The sequence below is a fragment of the Pseudophryne corroboree genome, chromosome 3 (assembly GCF_028390025.1).
Source record: "Pseudophryne corroboree isolate aPseCor3 chromosome 3, aPseCor3.hap2, whole genome shotgun sequence".
In the NCBI taxonomy this organism is placed as follows: Eukaryota; Metazoa; Chordata; class Amphibia; order Anura; family Myobatrachidae; genus Pseudophryne; species Pseudophryne corroboree.
In genome coordinates this window covers 668,712,451-668,728,660 of record NC_086446.1, presented here as the reverse complement: position 1 = coordinate 668,728,660, position 16,210 = coordinate 668,712,451, and the positions used below count along the sequence as shown (strand labels likewise).

The window sequence follows — 16,210 nt, the reverse complement described above, 5'->3', positions numbered from 1 at the left end:
TCCAATTAGTGTCAGCATGTAATAAAATCCGTGTGGCAGATCACAGTGTCAGTGAGGTAGGCTCTAGCTCAATGCGTTTCCCTGGTATAACCAGCTTCCTCAGGAGCATATAACAAATGGCCATCTTAGACTCTTTTTATACCCTATTGAGTGATTTGATTAATATCTCCTGTCTATATTAATTAGACACTAATGCACTTCAAAAAGCCGTTCTGAGATTAAAAATAATATAATAGTATGAGAGAGAGTCATATGTGTCCCAATATGATTACAAAATTAATATATAAATAAATATCAAAATATAAGAGATACATTAGATGTATAAAAAAACGCAGTTCAGACCATGTGATCAGTCCGGTCACAGGACCTAACTGGGATTTCATCCTATCCAATAGGAGGGGAGTAAACAGTCTCAGCACCATAATTATCCAATTCCAAAACATATTACATCAGCAATCATTGTAGTGTCTTATGGATTTGTAGTGCTGAGCACTTATTCAATAGTAAACATATTTATCAGTACAAATCAATAATACTTCTATATACAGCAAAATAAATGAACATCCCATCCTATCTAACATATCTACTCACAATCTGAAGTATAATATTATAAATGTCTGTGGCGGTTTGCATCCCCCCCATCGGTTCCCGGAGTACCGCTCACGTGATAGACGGGTCACGTGAACGGGCTCCGGCCGAGAAAACAGATGAACCAATGAGCGGGTATGCTACACAGCAGCAGGTCTCATTCACCCTATCAGGGGTTGTAATTGTTCTCCATGGTCCCCAAATGCATTATGGTCTCTGTAGTCAGAATGCAGATAATACATATTCTATACAATTATCTAATTACTTGATTCAATGTTCTTTTACCAAGCAGGAAATTCATATATACAAAAACAGAGTTGATAAGAGGGTATGAATGCAATTCTTTGTATATACAGAGTTCGGAACAAAAATTTTATTTTTATTCTTTTTACATCTATTTTACTAGTACAATTATTAGATATAGTATCAAAATGAAAGTATAAACTGGATATTATGTATGGCATTAATACATGTTTAAATAATATAAATAAATAATAGATTATCATATCATTCAGACACATGTTATAAGTTGTAAAACCGAGTTTAGTTCTATTGTTTTATTGAGACCATCAGGTGCAACAAATTGAACTTAAGCATCCAAAAAACTTCTCGTGCACAGAGTCTCTTGAATAGATCTCCACCTCTTGTTGTGGGGGTAATATGTTCGATACAAACAACAGAAAGATGTATAGGATCAGCAGAATGTTTTAAAGAAAAATGTCTGGATACACTATGTGTAGGACATTTATTAATGATATTCCTGCGATGTTCTAAGAAACGGACTCGTAATTGTCTGGTAGTATGGCCCACATAATGTAGGCCACAACTACAAGTTAAAAGGTAAATTACATATTTGTAATCACAATTCATAAAGGTTCTTAGATGGTATTCGTCTTTAGAAAAAGGTAAGTAAATGGTAGTGGTTTTCTTCTGCATATATGAGCACATAATGCACTTTAGTTTACCACATTTGTGAAATCCATTTGGCTTTTTTCTCAACCAATCAGACCCTGTCTCATGGTTAGTATCACGGAGGGTCTTAAGATGACTCGGGGCCAGAATGGTTTTAAGTGATTTATTATTCTTATAAATTACCTGAGGTTTAGAGGGTAGAAGAATATTAAGTATATGATCTTGTTTTAAAATCCTATAATTACGAGTAAATATAGTTTTAATTTCTTGTGCACACCTATTATATTTGCAAATAAAAGATATTTCTCTGTTATCTTTTGTTGTTGTTGTTGTCTCTTTTAATCTGGGTGCTTTTTGAAATAATTTCTGTCTATCCATATTGAGCACCTCTGTATAGGCTTGTTCTAATAACATATCTGGATAGTCTCTTGCTTTCATTGATAGTATCAATTCATGAGCCTGTACAGAGAAGGTCTCTATGCTAGTACAATTTCGTCTAAGTCTCATAAATTGACCTTTAGGCATGTTTTTCTTCCAAGGTGGATAATGGGAGCTTTTATAATGCAAATATGAGAAGGTACTCACTTGTTTGACAAAGTTGGATGTAATAATTTGATTATTAATAATTTCCAGGGTCAAATCCAGGAAGTCAATACGATTACTGTTATATGTGAAGGTGAAGGATAAATTATAATTATTGGAATTTAAACTAATGACGAAAGAGGTGGCTGATTCAAAATCCCCATTCCAAACAAAAAATAAATCATCTATGTAATGGCCATAGAAGACCAGGGATGACACCCAGTCACCCGCCCACACATGGATGTCCTCAAAGTCACCCATGTAGAGGTTGGCGTAGCTGGGCGCAAACCTAGTCCCCATGGCCGTTCCCATGACCTGTTATTTTATTATATTGTGGACTATTAATAAATATATTGATTTTATTATTAAGCCATTCTGCATATATATTTTTCATAACACAGCCAGCGCTGTTATATACATTTTATACTTAAGTAAAACAAAGCCAGTTTGTGCAAGGGCCTCCAAATTGCCTATTTTTCCTGCCATTATTGAAACATACTATCTGACATGCCTATTTGGATGCTATCACTAAATAATCATCATTCTTTCAATGGTGACAGCAACATATGCAGTGACAGTAGACATGTCAGTAATTGTAGGCAGCTCCTTCAGTCCGGACCAGGTGTCAAAACTTGTTCCTGACTGATCTGCTGATCTCTTTGGAAAATTTAGTTTGTTCCTTGCAGCCACAGTACTAGTAGTCACTGAGTGATGCAACAATAGAAATATATTTTTTGCTTTGGATCACACAGAGATATAAAGCAGTAGTGTACGGCAGTACTGGTAGTCGTCACTGAGTGACGTTCCAATAAAAATATATTTTTTGCTCTGGATCACACACAGATAAAAGGATTTTAATTGCTTACTGGTAAATCCTTTTCTCATAGTCTGTAGGGGATACTGGGAATCCATTTAGTACCATGGGGTATAGACGGGTCCACTAGGAGCCATGGGCACTATAGAAGTTTGATTACAGTAGGTGTGCTGGCTCCTACCTCTATGCCCCTCCTACCAGACTCAGTCTAGGAAACTGTGCCCGAGGAGATGGACATACTTTGAGAGAAGGATATAGAAAAGGAAAGTGGTGAGATTTCAAACTAGCACAACCATAACAAGAGGAAAGCCATGCTAACCAAAACTTGTAAACAGGAACAGCAACAGCTGAACCAAACAACATTACTTAACCAAGTAACAGTGGAGGAAGAACGAAACACTGGTTGGGCACCCAGTATCCTCTATGGACTACGAGAAAAGGATTTACCGGTAGGTAATTAAAATCCTATTTTCTCTCACATCCTAGGGGATACTGGGAATCCATTTAGTACCATGGGGAAGTAACAAAGCTCCAAAACCGGGTGGGAGAGTGCTGAGTTTCCTGCAGAACTGATTGACCAAACTGAAGGTCCTCAGATGCCAAGGTATCAAACTTGTAAAACTTAGCAAACGTGTTCGAACTCGACCAAGTAGCTGCTTGGCAGAGCTGTAAAGCCGAGACACCACGGGCAGCCACCCAAAAGGAACCCACCAACCTAGAAGAGTGGGCTTGAACAGATTTCGGAACCTGCAAACCTGTCGTGGAATAAGTATGCTGGATAGTGAGGACAAGGTAAAGGGGCGATTGGGCACAGGTCAAAGTAATGTAGTCATAAGTGAGGAAAACCAGAATCGGACAATTAAACCCTTTTTGATTGGGAAGAAAAAATCATATGCAATTTTTTCTTTCAAATACTGTACTAGTTGGTGGTGCGCCCAGAGCCAGAAAGTACATGTACTATCAAATGGGAGAGGAAGAAGGCTCTGGTGTAGGCGCACTCTTATGCAATAAAGGAAAATTCCTATAGTATGTAAAAGAAAACATTTATAACACAATTTTTATTTGTAACTTTTAAAACATAAATTACCCACTTAAATGATCCATAGTAAATAAAGAAAAAGAAAAATGAGAAAAAAATATTAAAATGTTCTGGTCTTATCACAAAAAGAGATTGGAAAGGTTGTATACACTTTATTGTCTTATCCCCATTTCCCCTGACCAGTACAGAGATTCTGTATTAATGGGACCCAGGAGTGGTCACAAAATAATTGTAGATGTGTCCAAGTAGGACCACTTATAGTAAGTCAATGCAGTGAAATTAATGGTCACCAATGATGAACACCTGAACTGGTAACTAATACCCCATATGTCAATATGACCAGGGCGTTAGGCTGCAGTAGGAGGAATTAATAGATGCGAAGAAGAAAATAAATGGTGATGCTGCTGTTGGTGTCATGTTTCACATAGAAAGGAAAATAATTCCTCCTCTACAACACCAGGTATTCACAGTAAGTCTCCTCTCCAGGTACTAACCCGGCCCAACGCTGTTTTGCTTCCAAGATCGGACGAGACCGGGCATTGGCAGCATGGTATGATAGTAGAGAATTTATGCAATCTGTATACCAATGAGAGTACACCTATATAAGAAATTAGTAAAAGTATGGATGTAATTAGAGAAATAAGGAAAGAAATATGAATAGAAAAGGTAGATAGAAATATGTGGATCTGCTTTCTACGCTAGGCACGGCCCAACAAATCCCACATTCGTGGTATTGTGCTCCATGGATCGTAAATGAGAGTCCATGTAAAAAGTAATAGAGAAAGAATAGACAAGCAAAAAATGCTGATTTTTTTGTCAATTGTATAATAAGACAATATAATGAACAAATACTGCATTGAACGTCAAGCAAGTTGTAGAAAATTCATATTAATGATATCATGCTCCTGACAATAGGTACTGATTTGAGCATACAAATATATTCTCACAGAAAAAATATATATATCACATTACGTATTTATCCACAGTGACCCGAAATTTTTTTTTAGCATTTTGCTATCTGTTTCTAGGATAGTGCTGAAGATCACAATAAGTGGAACAATGTAGCAGTATGCTTGCATCCAATTGCAATCACGCAGCCTATCTGGTGCTGGATATCTACAAATGCTGAAAATCACAAAGTAGGAAAACAATATGGCAATATATTTGTCTCAAAAAATTGAAACCAAAGCCTGTGATAGCTGACAACCTTGACATAAAGAGGTCAGCTACAATGCTACTCAAGTAAAAGAATATAAATATACAGAGTGTAACTGCACAAAGATAATGTGTTGTTGCCTGTGAAGTATGTTCACCAGAGAGATACAGGCTTACGGTACTCCCAACCAGGAGGTCAGGGTAAAAGGTCAGGGCATCATCAGGTGAGGAAGAATGGTGACAGAGGATCCCTCCATAGTCGGTCCCGCCATGGAAAACGCATTTCGCCTGTCCTGGCTTGTTCACTTCCAGGTTTGGAGGGGTGAATGGGGAGCGGGGTTTAAAAGCAGCTGCGTTGGGTGTATGAGCCAATCGCTAATAGTGGTGACTGAAAGCGGGCGTGGTGGGCGGTAGCATTCTGCTGCCGCTAGAAGCGCCCGTCTCCTGTGTTGTCAATCCGAGGCATAGCAGAGATTATGGGGCGGGGATGATTGAAACCTAGTACGCTATCTTAGTGTAGGGATCTGAGTATTAGAGTTAGATAAGACTGCATGGATGTGGGGTATAAACGTATTGGCAAATAAGCATGGGAATATGATGTGAAGGAGAAAGCGGAGGAGCGGCAACAAGGGCGGAAACAGGTACCAGAGATCCAGTTATAGATAGGGGTTAAGAAACCAAGGAGCCTCATATAGGATTAATGGTGTAAGCCAGAGTGGGCTGATTATGATAAAGGATGTATATCTCAGAGTGTTTGACTGTGTCTAAAACAAACCGGAAAAATGAGGATGATATTGATTTCACTGATTAAGTCAAACAGTTAGTATCATGTGATCAGAGAAGGGTAATGAGAATATGGGGCGGGGATTGTGAGTCTGCGGGTGCCATCTTTGCAGAGGGCAGGAGTAGGGTGACACTCGCGTGGGGTTGAGGGTGTGTGCCTAAATATGCTGGTTATGATAAGTGAATTAATGACGGGTATATGCCTCTGGCAGTTGGTTATGTTTAAAACAAAAAATAAAAATAAAAAATAAATAAAAATTAGGAGGCTGAGATAACATGAATATCGCTGGACAGAATTGTGCGTGAATGTCATCTGTCCATATGGAAACATAACAGGAATATGGGACAAGGATAGTAAATACTCGAACACCTTCATTGTGTGGTGGTTTAAGCAAGGTAGGTGGATTGGTAACTAAAATAACAGCCAAAATAACGCAATATTTGGCATAGGGCATGACATGAAGGAGCAGCACCAAAGCAAAGAGTAGAATACCAGGATCATGGAAATCATAAACCCCCGCTTAGGTTGGGGATATAGCATGGTGAAGCCAATAAAACTAAATATTGAAAAAAAATAAAAAATAAAAAAATTAAAGAAATATATAAATAAATAAAATTAAAATTAAATTGAAAAGGATATATGAAAAAATATATATGAAAAATATATAAAATATTGTATAGGAATTGTGAGTGATGCTATGCTGAAGTGAAAAGTCAACTAGAGTGAAAACGCAGTGTGAGTAGCGAAATTTGGAAGTGGCGGTGAAATGTTATGGGTGGTGTTATGCGTGTGAGAAATGCACTGACTGGGAGATAGCTAAAAAGGGGGAATTGGAAAAAATGGAAATGGGGATGGGCTGGAAGAGGTGAAGGTGAATGAAATCAGATCAAAGTGACATAGGAACTAGTTGGGAAGAGGCACCTGGGGACGTGCTAACAAGATTGTGGAATTGAAGGTGAAGGAATTGGGAAGGTGTTAAATGGTGGGACAGGGTTGGACATGAGAAAAGTGGAGAGTCGGAAAATTTAAAGTGAAAAGAAAAGAAAATGTATGTTGTGACCGTGCTAGATGGTGCTGCGTGTGAATGTGCGTGGGGGGGAGGGGGAAGGGGGGGGAGAGGGGTTTGGATTATGGTTTGGAAAGAAAAAGGGGGGAGTGGGTAGCAGTGAATAGGTGGAGTGGAGAAGAGATTGACTCAAAGAAAAACCCCGTAATTTATGTTTTCATTCAGTCCGGAGGGCTTGAGACTGCCGAGGCGAAAAATCCATTCGCTCTCTTTCTTGTAGAGTTCCTTGGTAATGTCTCCTCCCCATATGCCTAGATGGACACGATCTATGCCAAAGGGCTTAAATTCTTTAATAGATCCTTTGTGGTGAAAGTGAACTTGTGGTTGTAATCTCAAATACATTGGCATGACCACACGCAAACTTAAAGAGAGAGTCCTGGAACATCTGGGCAACATTCGGAATGCATCAAAAGACCTAGAACACATGAAACAACTCACCTCGGTTGCCAGGCACTTTCACTTTCACCACAAAGGATCTATTAAAGAATTTAAGGCCTTTGGCATAGATCGTGTCCATCTAGGCATACAGGGAGGAGACATTACCAAGGAACTCTACAAGAAAGAGAGCGAATGGATTTTTCACCTCGGCAGTCTCAAGCCCTCCGGTCTGAGTGAAAACATAAATTACGAGGTTTTTCTTTGAGTCAATCTCTTCTCCACTCCACCTATTCACTGCTTCCCTCTCCCCCCTTTTTCTTTCCAAACCATAATCCAAACCCCTCTCCCCCCCTTCCACATCCCCCCACGCACATACACACGCAGCACCGTCTAGCATGGTCACAGCATACATTTTCTTTTCTTTTCACTTAAAATTTTCCAACTCTCCACTTTTCTCACGTCCATCCCTGTCATACCATTTAACATCTTCCCCATTCCTTCACCTTCAATTCCACAATCTTGTTATCACGTCCTCCGGTACCTCTTCCCAACTAGTTTCTATGTCACTTTGATCTGATTTCATTCACCTTCACCTCTTCCAGCCCCATCTCCATTTCCATTTTTTTCAATTCCCCTTTTTAGCTATCTCCCAGTCAGTGCATTTCTCACACGCATAACACCACCCATAACATTTCACCGCCACTTCCACATTTCGCTACTCACACTGCGTTTTCACTCTAGTTGACTTTTCACTTCAGCATAGCGTCACTCACAATTCCTATACAATATTTTATATATTTTTCATTTATATTTTTTCATGTATCCTTTTCAATTTCATTTTAATTTTATTTATTTATATATTTCTTTAATTTTTTTATTTTTTATTTTTTTATCAATATTTAGTTTTATTGGCTTCACCATGCTATATCCCCAACCTAAGCGGGGGTTTATGATTTCCATGATCCTGGTATTCTACTCTTTGCTTTGGTGCTGCTCCTTCATGTCATGCCCTATGCCAAATACTGCATTATTTTGGCTGTTATTTTAGTTACCAATCCACCTACCTTGCTTATACCACCACACAATGAAGGTGTTCGAGTATTTACTATCCTTGTCCTATATTCCTGTTATGTTTCCCTATGGACAGATGACATTCACGCACAATTCTGTCCAGCGATATTCATGTTATCTCAGCCTCCTAATTTTTATTTATTTTTTATTTTTATTTTTTGTTTTAGACATAACCAACTGCCAGAGGCATATACCCGTCATTAATTCACTTATCATAACCAGCATATTTAGGCACACACCCTCAACCCCACGCGAGTGTCACCCTACTCCTGCCCTCCGCAAAGATGGCGCCCGCAGACTCACAATCCCCGCCCCATATTCTCATTACCCTACTCTGATCACATGATACTTACTGTTTGACTCAATCAGTGAAATCAATATCATCCTCATTTTTCCTGTTTGTTTTAGACACAGTCAAACACTCTGAGACATACATCCTTTATCATAATCAGCCCACTCTGGCTTACACCATTAATCCTATATGAGGCACCTTGGTTTCTTAACACCTATCTATAACGGGATCTCCGGTACCTGTTTCCGCCCTTGCTGCTTCTCCTCCGCTTTCTCCTTCACATCATATTCCCATGCTTATTTGCCAATACTTTAATACCCCACATCCATGCAGTCTTATCTAACTCTAATACTCAGATCCCTACACTAAGATAGCGCACTAGGGCAAGTATTTACTAAAAATCCGAGTTTGGCCGATTTGTGTTTTTTTTACTAAGTCCCAACACGGGAATTCACTAAGCACAAAACTCGGCAGTGTTTGGGACATTCGTAATGGTTTGAACGGCAAAGTACACAAATACGAATGAATAGACCATCAGTCAAACGCGCCTGTTATTTCATACAATACGGGAATTCACTATTCATTCGTATTTGGGTGTTAGTTTCTGAGTGCTCAATTGCGGTCGGATTTGTTTGCGATTCGTAAAAATACGCAGCAAAAAAATAGACCTGCTTTTTTCAGCCGTGTTTACATGTGTTGACACTTACAAATCATTCTAACCTGAATTAGGATGCCTATAAAAGGGACACAAACTTCTCTCATGCAAAATAATTTATTTCCTTATGTTTGCTGGCCAAAACCTGTAGATTTGTAAGGCAATACACATTTAACAACATATATCCATTATTACACACATTTGTGTTCAACTTTCAAATATGTCAAATGTTGTTTCTGCATCATGTTTTTAAATCTGATTACTTATTTTTAACACACACAAACATGGCACAACAATAATGTCAGTCATTTTCGGACTGAATTATCTAAATATTACCCCCAACATATCAGGACACTTTTAGCCAACTCAATTGTGTTTTTCTTGTCAATTCGTCTAGAGAGGAAATGTAAAACAGTTACAATTCACATTGTAAATTGTATTGGTCATGGATGAATCTGCATGGCTGCCAATTAGTCTGTCTGCTGGCTCAAAGAATTATTAGAATCTAAAAAGAGTAATGATTAGAAAAAAATCAAGTGGTCTGCTTTCTGCTTGCTTAAGACAATCTGCCTGGTTGCCAATTAGTCTGTCTGCTGACTCAAAGAATGATTAGAATCTAGAAAGAGTAATGATTAGAAAAAAATCAAGTGGTCTGCTTTCTGCATGCTAACATCTATGTGCAGCTCAAACAACAGTTTCCTGCTAACAAAAAATACAAAGATGATAAAGAATAAATATGTTTACAAAATTCCTTTTGTTGTTTGTACCAGTTATAATTAATGATGTTGTACAAATTGTAAAGGAGCTAAGTGTTATATATATTCTGTTAATCATACACTTGGTAAGTGTTTTTTTTTCTCTTCTCTTTAAAGAAATGGGTGGTTTTTTTTATTTTTATTTGGGTGGTTGCTTGTCCTGGCCTTTGCCTTTACCACTGTCTTGTTGGCGTGCTCTGGTGGAGCGCCTTGGTGGTGATGACACTGGCGTTACATTTGGAGTAGTCGTACCAGAACTGCTGCTTGTTTGCTGTTGCTGCAGGGATCTGAGTGTTTCATTGAGGTTACTGAGGGTGGCGTTGAGTTCACGTGTTGCAGCATTTTGATTGTCTACAATTCTGGACATGGATTCATTGATCATTTGATTGCTTTCTAAAATGTTTATATAGCTTTGCTGTTGTCTGTGCTGTTCTTCCATTATGCGCTGTAAGTTGCCCATGACATGTGTAATGTCTGCACGTATGATTTCCATGGTATTTGCAATTCTTGTGTTTGTTTCATTTTGTCTACTCAGATTTCTGCTGATTCGTCTGAGGTGAGATGGTAGGCGTGCAAACATTTGGGTCTGCCTACGCAGGCAATCTTCATTAGTGGCCTGCTGTCTAGCCCAAATGGTCCAGAACACTTGATCAGGGCCTTGTGTTACTGGTGTTGTTGGGCTGTGTTGGGTTGGTGGTGTGCTTTGCTGTGGGCGAGTACTCACAGGTGCTGGGGGGCTGATTCCTTCGCTTACTGGATGCATTTCTAACATGATTGTGTCATCCATGTCACTGTGTTGCTGTTGTTGCAGAGGGATGCTGGTACCAGGACTAGAAGCTGAAATTAAAAACATTTATCCATTACTTATCCATATGTTTAATACATTGGTACAAAGCACTAAACATGTAACACATGTAATGGACTGGTGCTTTCAGATATCCGGCCTAGCAACATCATCACTCATTACTTAAATACATATATATGCCTGTTTGTGGCAAATGTGTCTGGTTACTTCATTCTGAAAACAAACACATGAGTTGTATGGTACATCAGACATACTCCTGCCTAAAAACACATTGTAATCCATAATGTGTTGCCTTATAGTGTCTCCAACCAAAACATAGTAATGTTTTTGTATGCAGTTGGCAATGTTAGGACAAGCACACATGTGTAAATGATTCAAACAACCTTACTATTTGCAAAGCTTACACATGAGTTTCTGTTGCAGCATCTTCCACACAATGTGCTACTGTATGGCTGAAGTGGACATACATATCTTTACTGGATGTTGTGTAGGCCATTTTGTTTGGTTTCCATTTCATGTTTTACTGACTTGGGTAAGTATAGCAGATTTTGATGGGTATTGACTTAATGAGTTTAAGTAAATGGTTTTTTAAAGATCTGACATTTTTAATTGTTATCACAGTTTGTTACTCACAATCAAGATGAGGGGAGTGTGGTTGTCGTCTTGGAGGTGTGTCCAAAATTTGGAGTGGGAGCACCGAAAAAACAGTAGATAATATTCGTGGTGGGGTAGCCTGCTGTGGTTGGGCCTGGACATCAGACCTTGTTTTCTTTGCTGGCAGATGTTTTTTGTGGTGTGTTCCAGAAGTGCGCCTTCTGCTGCTTAAGACTTCTTTGGATGGACCTAGTATTGAAAGTGACATTTTGTTATGGCCATTCATTTACAAACCTAACCTATACTACAATGGACACTTTACCTGCTTCCGCAGCGTCATCATCATCAGATGTGATGGGAGTGACTGTAGGACGACCAGTACTGCTTTTTTTCAACACTGTAAATCCAAAAAAAAAAAAAATATTCATGATATTGTTAATACATCCACCCATTATGTTTATAAACATTACATCTTTAAAAAATGGATGTTTTATTATGAATCTAAAAATAAGGACATTAAACACAAAAAGCACAACAACAAACCCAAAACATTGTCCAATAGCCATATGCACTATGGAAAGTGCAACACAGGGAATCATATACAGGACACAGACATAGGACACAATTCCAAAAACATACACTAACAAGCCAAAACACACACAGCTTCATTTTCAAATAAAATGAAAAAAAAAAAAAAAAAAAATACAGATGCGATATAGAAATAGGTCTGTGATGTGGCACTCCAAACACACATATGAGGCCAACAAAAAAAAAAAAAAAAAAATAGTAAGGTAACTAAGTCTGCAGTTGTTGTGTCAGTGTACAAATACAGACTCAAAATGAACCAGCAAATAGTGGCCTTGACTTAAACAATATTACATTGAGTACTAATGAAATTATACATGTAACTGCCTTCAAAGACACTTTGCACTACTCCAGCCTCTAACATATCAACCACTGATTTGGAAACATTGCACATGGATAACTGAATTAAAAAACATAGTCCAACTTTCAAAATGTACAATGTGCAAAAGTAAAACATTATTGCTGGACAATTCAATGACACACCAAGTCCAAACTACACATGGAAAATGTACTGTCCAAAAACCACATGACATACAAGCAAGTAAGACGTTACATTGACTTTTGTATGAAACATGACCCAAAACAATGTATTTGATGACGCACACTTGAAGATGGGAGTAATATGCAACGTCACATGACACACATTTAAAACATACAGTAAGCCAGAAGTAATGTCATAGAATGTTAAGGCAAATACACATGCTTACCATCCTTCCTGGGGCGATCGGAATCCCGGACATGGGTTGCAGACACTACTTCTGGAGGGATTATAGTCCGCATGGGCTCCTCATAGTCCAGATATGTGGCAATAAAGGGTGGACCACCACCGGTTTTGCGAGCAGACTTCGCCTCCTTGGCCATTTTGGACTTGACACGTCGCTTTATGTCATAGTTCCGTTTGCGGCACGTGTCCTCCGTCCGCTTCACCACCCCCTCACTATTTACAGCAGCAACTACTTTCGCCCACAACACCGTCTTCTTCCGTGTTGGCACCTTGGCGGACTCAGGCCCAAATAGCTGCCGCTGATTCTTCATCAGCTCCCGCACCAATGCCACATTTTCTGCATAACTAAACTTGACATTCCGCCCAGTCTTAGTAGTGGTGCGTGGCTGCGGAGCAGTCTGACTGTCACTATCACCGTCACTTGAGGCTGCTGCAGCAACCTAACCAACCTCCTCCACCTCACTAACCTCACTAACACTCACCTCCTCCACCTGACCGACCTCCTCCCCCTCACTAACACCCTCCACCTCACTCACCTCAGCCACCTTTGAGTCACACATAATTGTGTGACTAAACAATTAACACAGAAAAAAAACAAAAAAAAAACAAAACACTCCTCCGCTATCACTACACTAATCACACACACACACACACACACACACACACACACACACGCACGCACTGACAAGGGACTATAAATAAAAAAAACTTGGACAAAAATTGAGACAAAACCCAAAAATACAAGAAAACAAGAATGACAAGACTACTTTCAAACACAATACAACACTCAGAACTCGCAAAAAATACTCTTCCAAACAAACACTACTCACCAAACTCCACTGCACAACCTCTCTCCTCACCACTAACTAAACCCATGAGGTGCGGACGGTTTGGGGCGTATTTATATGGTTGCGCACAGACACTCCTGCCATCTGAAACACAACCAATCACGAACGGGGATGAAAACCGAAACTAAAAGTGAAAATGCGGCCGCGAAAAAAAAAAAACCTGCCGCGTTTAACTTAGAAAAAAAAGCCAGCAAAAACAACACAAACACGTACGCAAACGACAATGAAGGCCGTAAATGTGCCAAAAAAAAAAACGACTGGCATCGACATCGGAAAACACGAAAACAATAAACTCGAAAGCTTAGTAACTTGGCGTATATAATTTCAAAAAGTTGCATGAAAATGCACCCGATACAAGACGAGTTTAAACACTACACAAACCGACACAAACACGAATATTAGTAAATTTTGGCCTAGGTTTCAATCATCCCCGCCCCGTCATCTCTGCTATGCCTCGGATTGACAACACAGGAGACGGATGCTTCTAGCGGCAGCAGAATGCTCTTGCCCACCGCGCCCGCTCTCTGTCACCACTATTAGCGATTGGCTCATACACCCAACGCAGCTGCTTTTAAACCTGCTCCCCATTCACCCCTCCAAACCCGGAAGTGAACAAGCCCGGACAGGCGAAATGCGTTTTCCACGGCGGGACCGTCTATGGAGGGATCCTCTGTCACCATTCTTCCTCACCTGACGATGCCCATACCTTTTACCCTGACCTCCTGGTTGGGAGTACCGTAAGCCCGTATCTGTCTGGTGAACATACTTCACAGACAGCAACACATTATCTTTGTGCAGTTACATTCTGTATATTTATATTCTTATACTGGAGTAGCATTATAGCTGACATCTTTATGTCAAGGTTGTCGGCTATCACAGGCTTTGGTTTCAATTTTTTGAGATAAATATATTGCCATATTGTTTTCCTACTTTGTGATTTTCAGCATTTGTAGATATCCAGCACCAGATAGGCTGCGTGATTGCAACTGGATGCAAGCATACTGCTACATTGTTCCACTTATTGGGATCTTCAGCACTATCCTAGAAACAGATAGCAGAATGCTAAGAATATTTTTTTTCCGGTTCACTGTGGATAAATACGTAATGTGATATATATATTTTTTCTGTGAGAATATATTTGTATGCTCAAATCAGTACCTAGTGTCAGGAGCATGATATCATTAATATGAATTTTCGACAACTTGCTTGATGTTCAATACAGTATTTGTTCATTATATTGTCTTATTATACAATTGACAAAAAATCAGCATTTTTTGCTTGTCTGTTCTGTATTACTTTTTCCGTGGACTCTCATTTACGATCCATGGAGCACAATACCACGAATGTGGGATTTATTGGGCCATGCCTAACGTAGAAAGCAGATCCACATATTTCTATCTTCCTTATCTATTCATATTTCTTTCCTTATTTCTCTAATTACATCCATACTTTTACTAATTTCTTATATAGGTGTACTCTCATTGGTATACAGATCGCATAAATTCTCTACTATCATACCACGCTGCCAATGCCCAATCTCATCCGATCTTGGAAGCCAAACAGCGTTGGGCCGGGTTAGTACCTGGAGAGGAGACTTCCTGTGAATACCTGGTGTTGTAGAGTCGGAATTATTTTCCATTCTATGTGAAATGTGACACCAACAGCAGCTTCACCACTTATTTTCTTCTTCGCATCTATTAATTCCTACTACTGCAGCCTAACGCCCTGGTCATATCGACATATGGGGTATTAGTTACCAGTTCAGGTGTTCGTCATTGGTGACCATTAATTTCACTGCATTGACTTACTATTAGTGGTCCTACTTGGACACATCTACAATTATTTTGTGACCACTCCTGGGTCCCATTAATACAGAATCTCTGTACTGGTCAGTGGAAATGGGGATAAGACAATAAAGTGTCTACCAACCTTTCCAATCTCTTTTTGTGATAAGACCAGAACATTTTAATATTTTTTTCTCATTTTTCTTTTTCTTTATTTACTATGGATCACTTAAGTGGGTAATTATGTTTTAAAAGTTACAAATAGAAATTGTGTTTTAAATGTTATCTTTCACATACTATAGGAATTTTCCTTTATTGCATAAGAGTGCGCCCACACCAGAGCCTTCTTACTCTCCCATTTGATAGTACATGCTGGATAGTGAGCCTGATCCAGCGTGCAATAGACTGCTTCAAAGCAGGACACACAATCTTCTTGGGATCATAAAGAGCGAACAGCGAGTCCAATTTTCTGTGACAAGCTGTTCTCTTCACATAGACTTTCAAATCCCTTACAACATCCAAAGACCTTTGGATGCAGAGGTGTCTATAACAACCGGAACCACAATAGGTTGGTTAATGTGAAACGCGGACACCACCTTAGGAAGGAATTGCTGACGAGTCCTGAGTTCATCTCTGTCCTCATGGAAAATTAGGTAGGGGCTCTTGTAAGACAATGCCCCCAACTCTGACACACATCTTGCTGAAGCCAATGCCAACAGTGTGATGGTCTTCCACGTAAGGTACTTTACGTCTATTTCCTGTAACGGTTCAAACCAGTC

At 39.3% G+C, this 16,210-nt stretch overlaps 2 pseudogenes; one reads left to right on the top strand and one right to left on the bottom strand.

Annotated features, from left to right (window-relative positions):
- Nucleotides 1–4,380: 4,380 nt before the first annotated feature.
- On the bottom strand, nucleotides 4,381–4,499 carry LOC134896918 (5S ribosomal RNA; annotated as a pseudogene).
- A 10,652-nt stretch (nucleotides 4,500–15,151) lies between these two features.
- LOC134891114 (5S ribosomal RNA) lies at nucleotides 15,152–15,270 on the top strand (annotated as a pseudogene).
- Nucleotides 15,271–16,210: the final 940 nt, after the last annotated feature.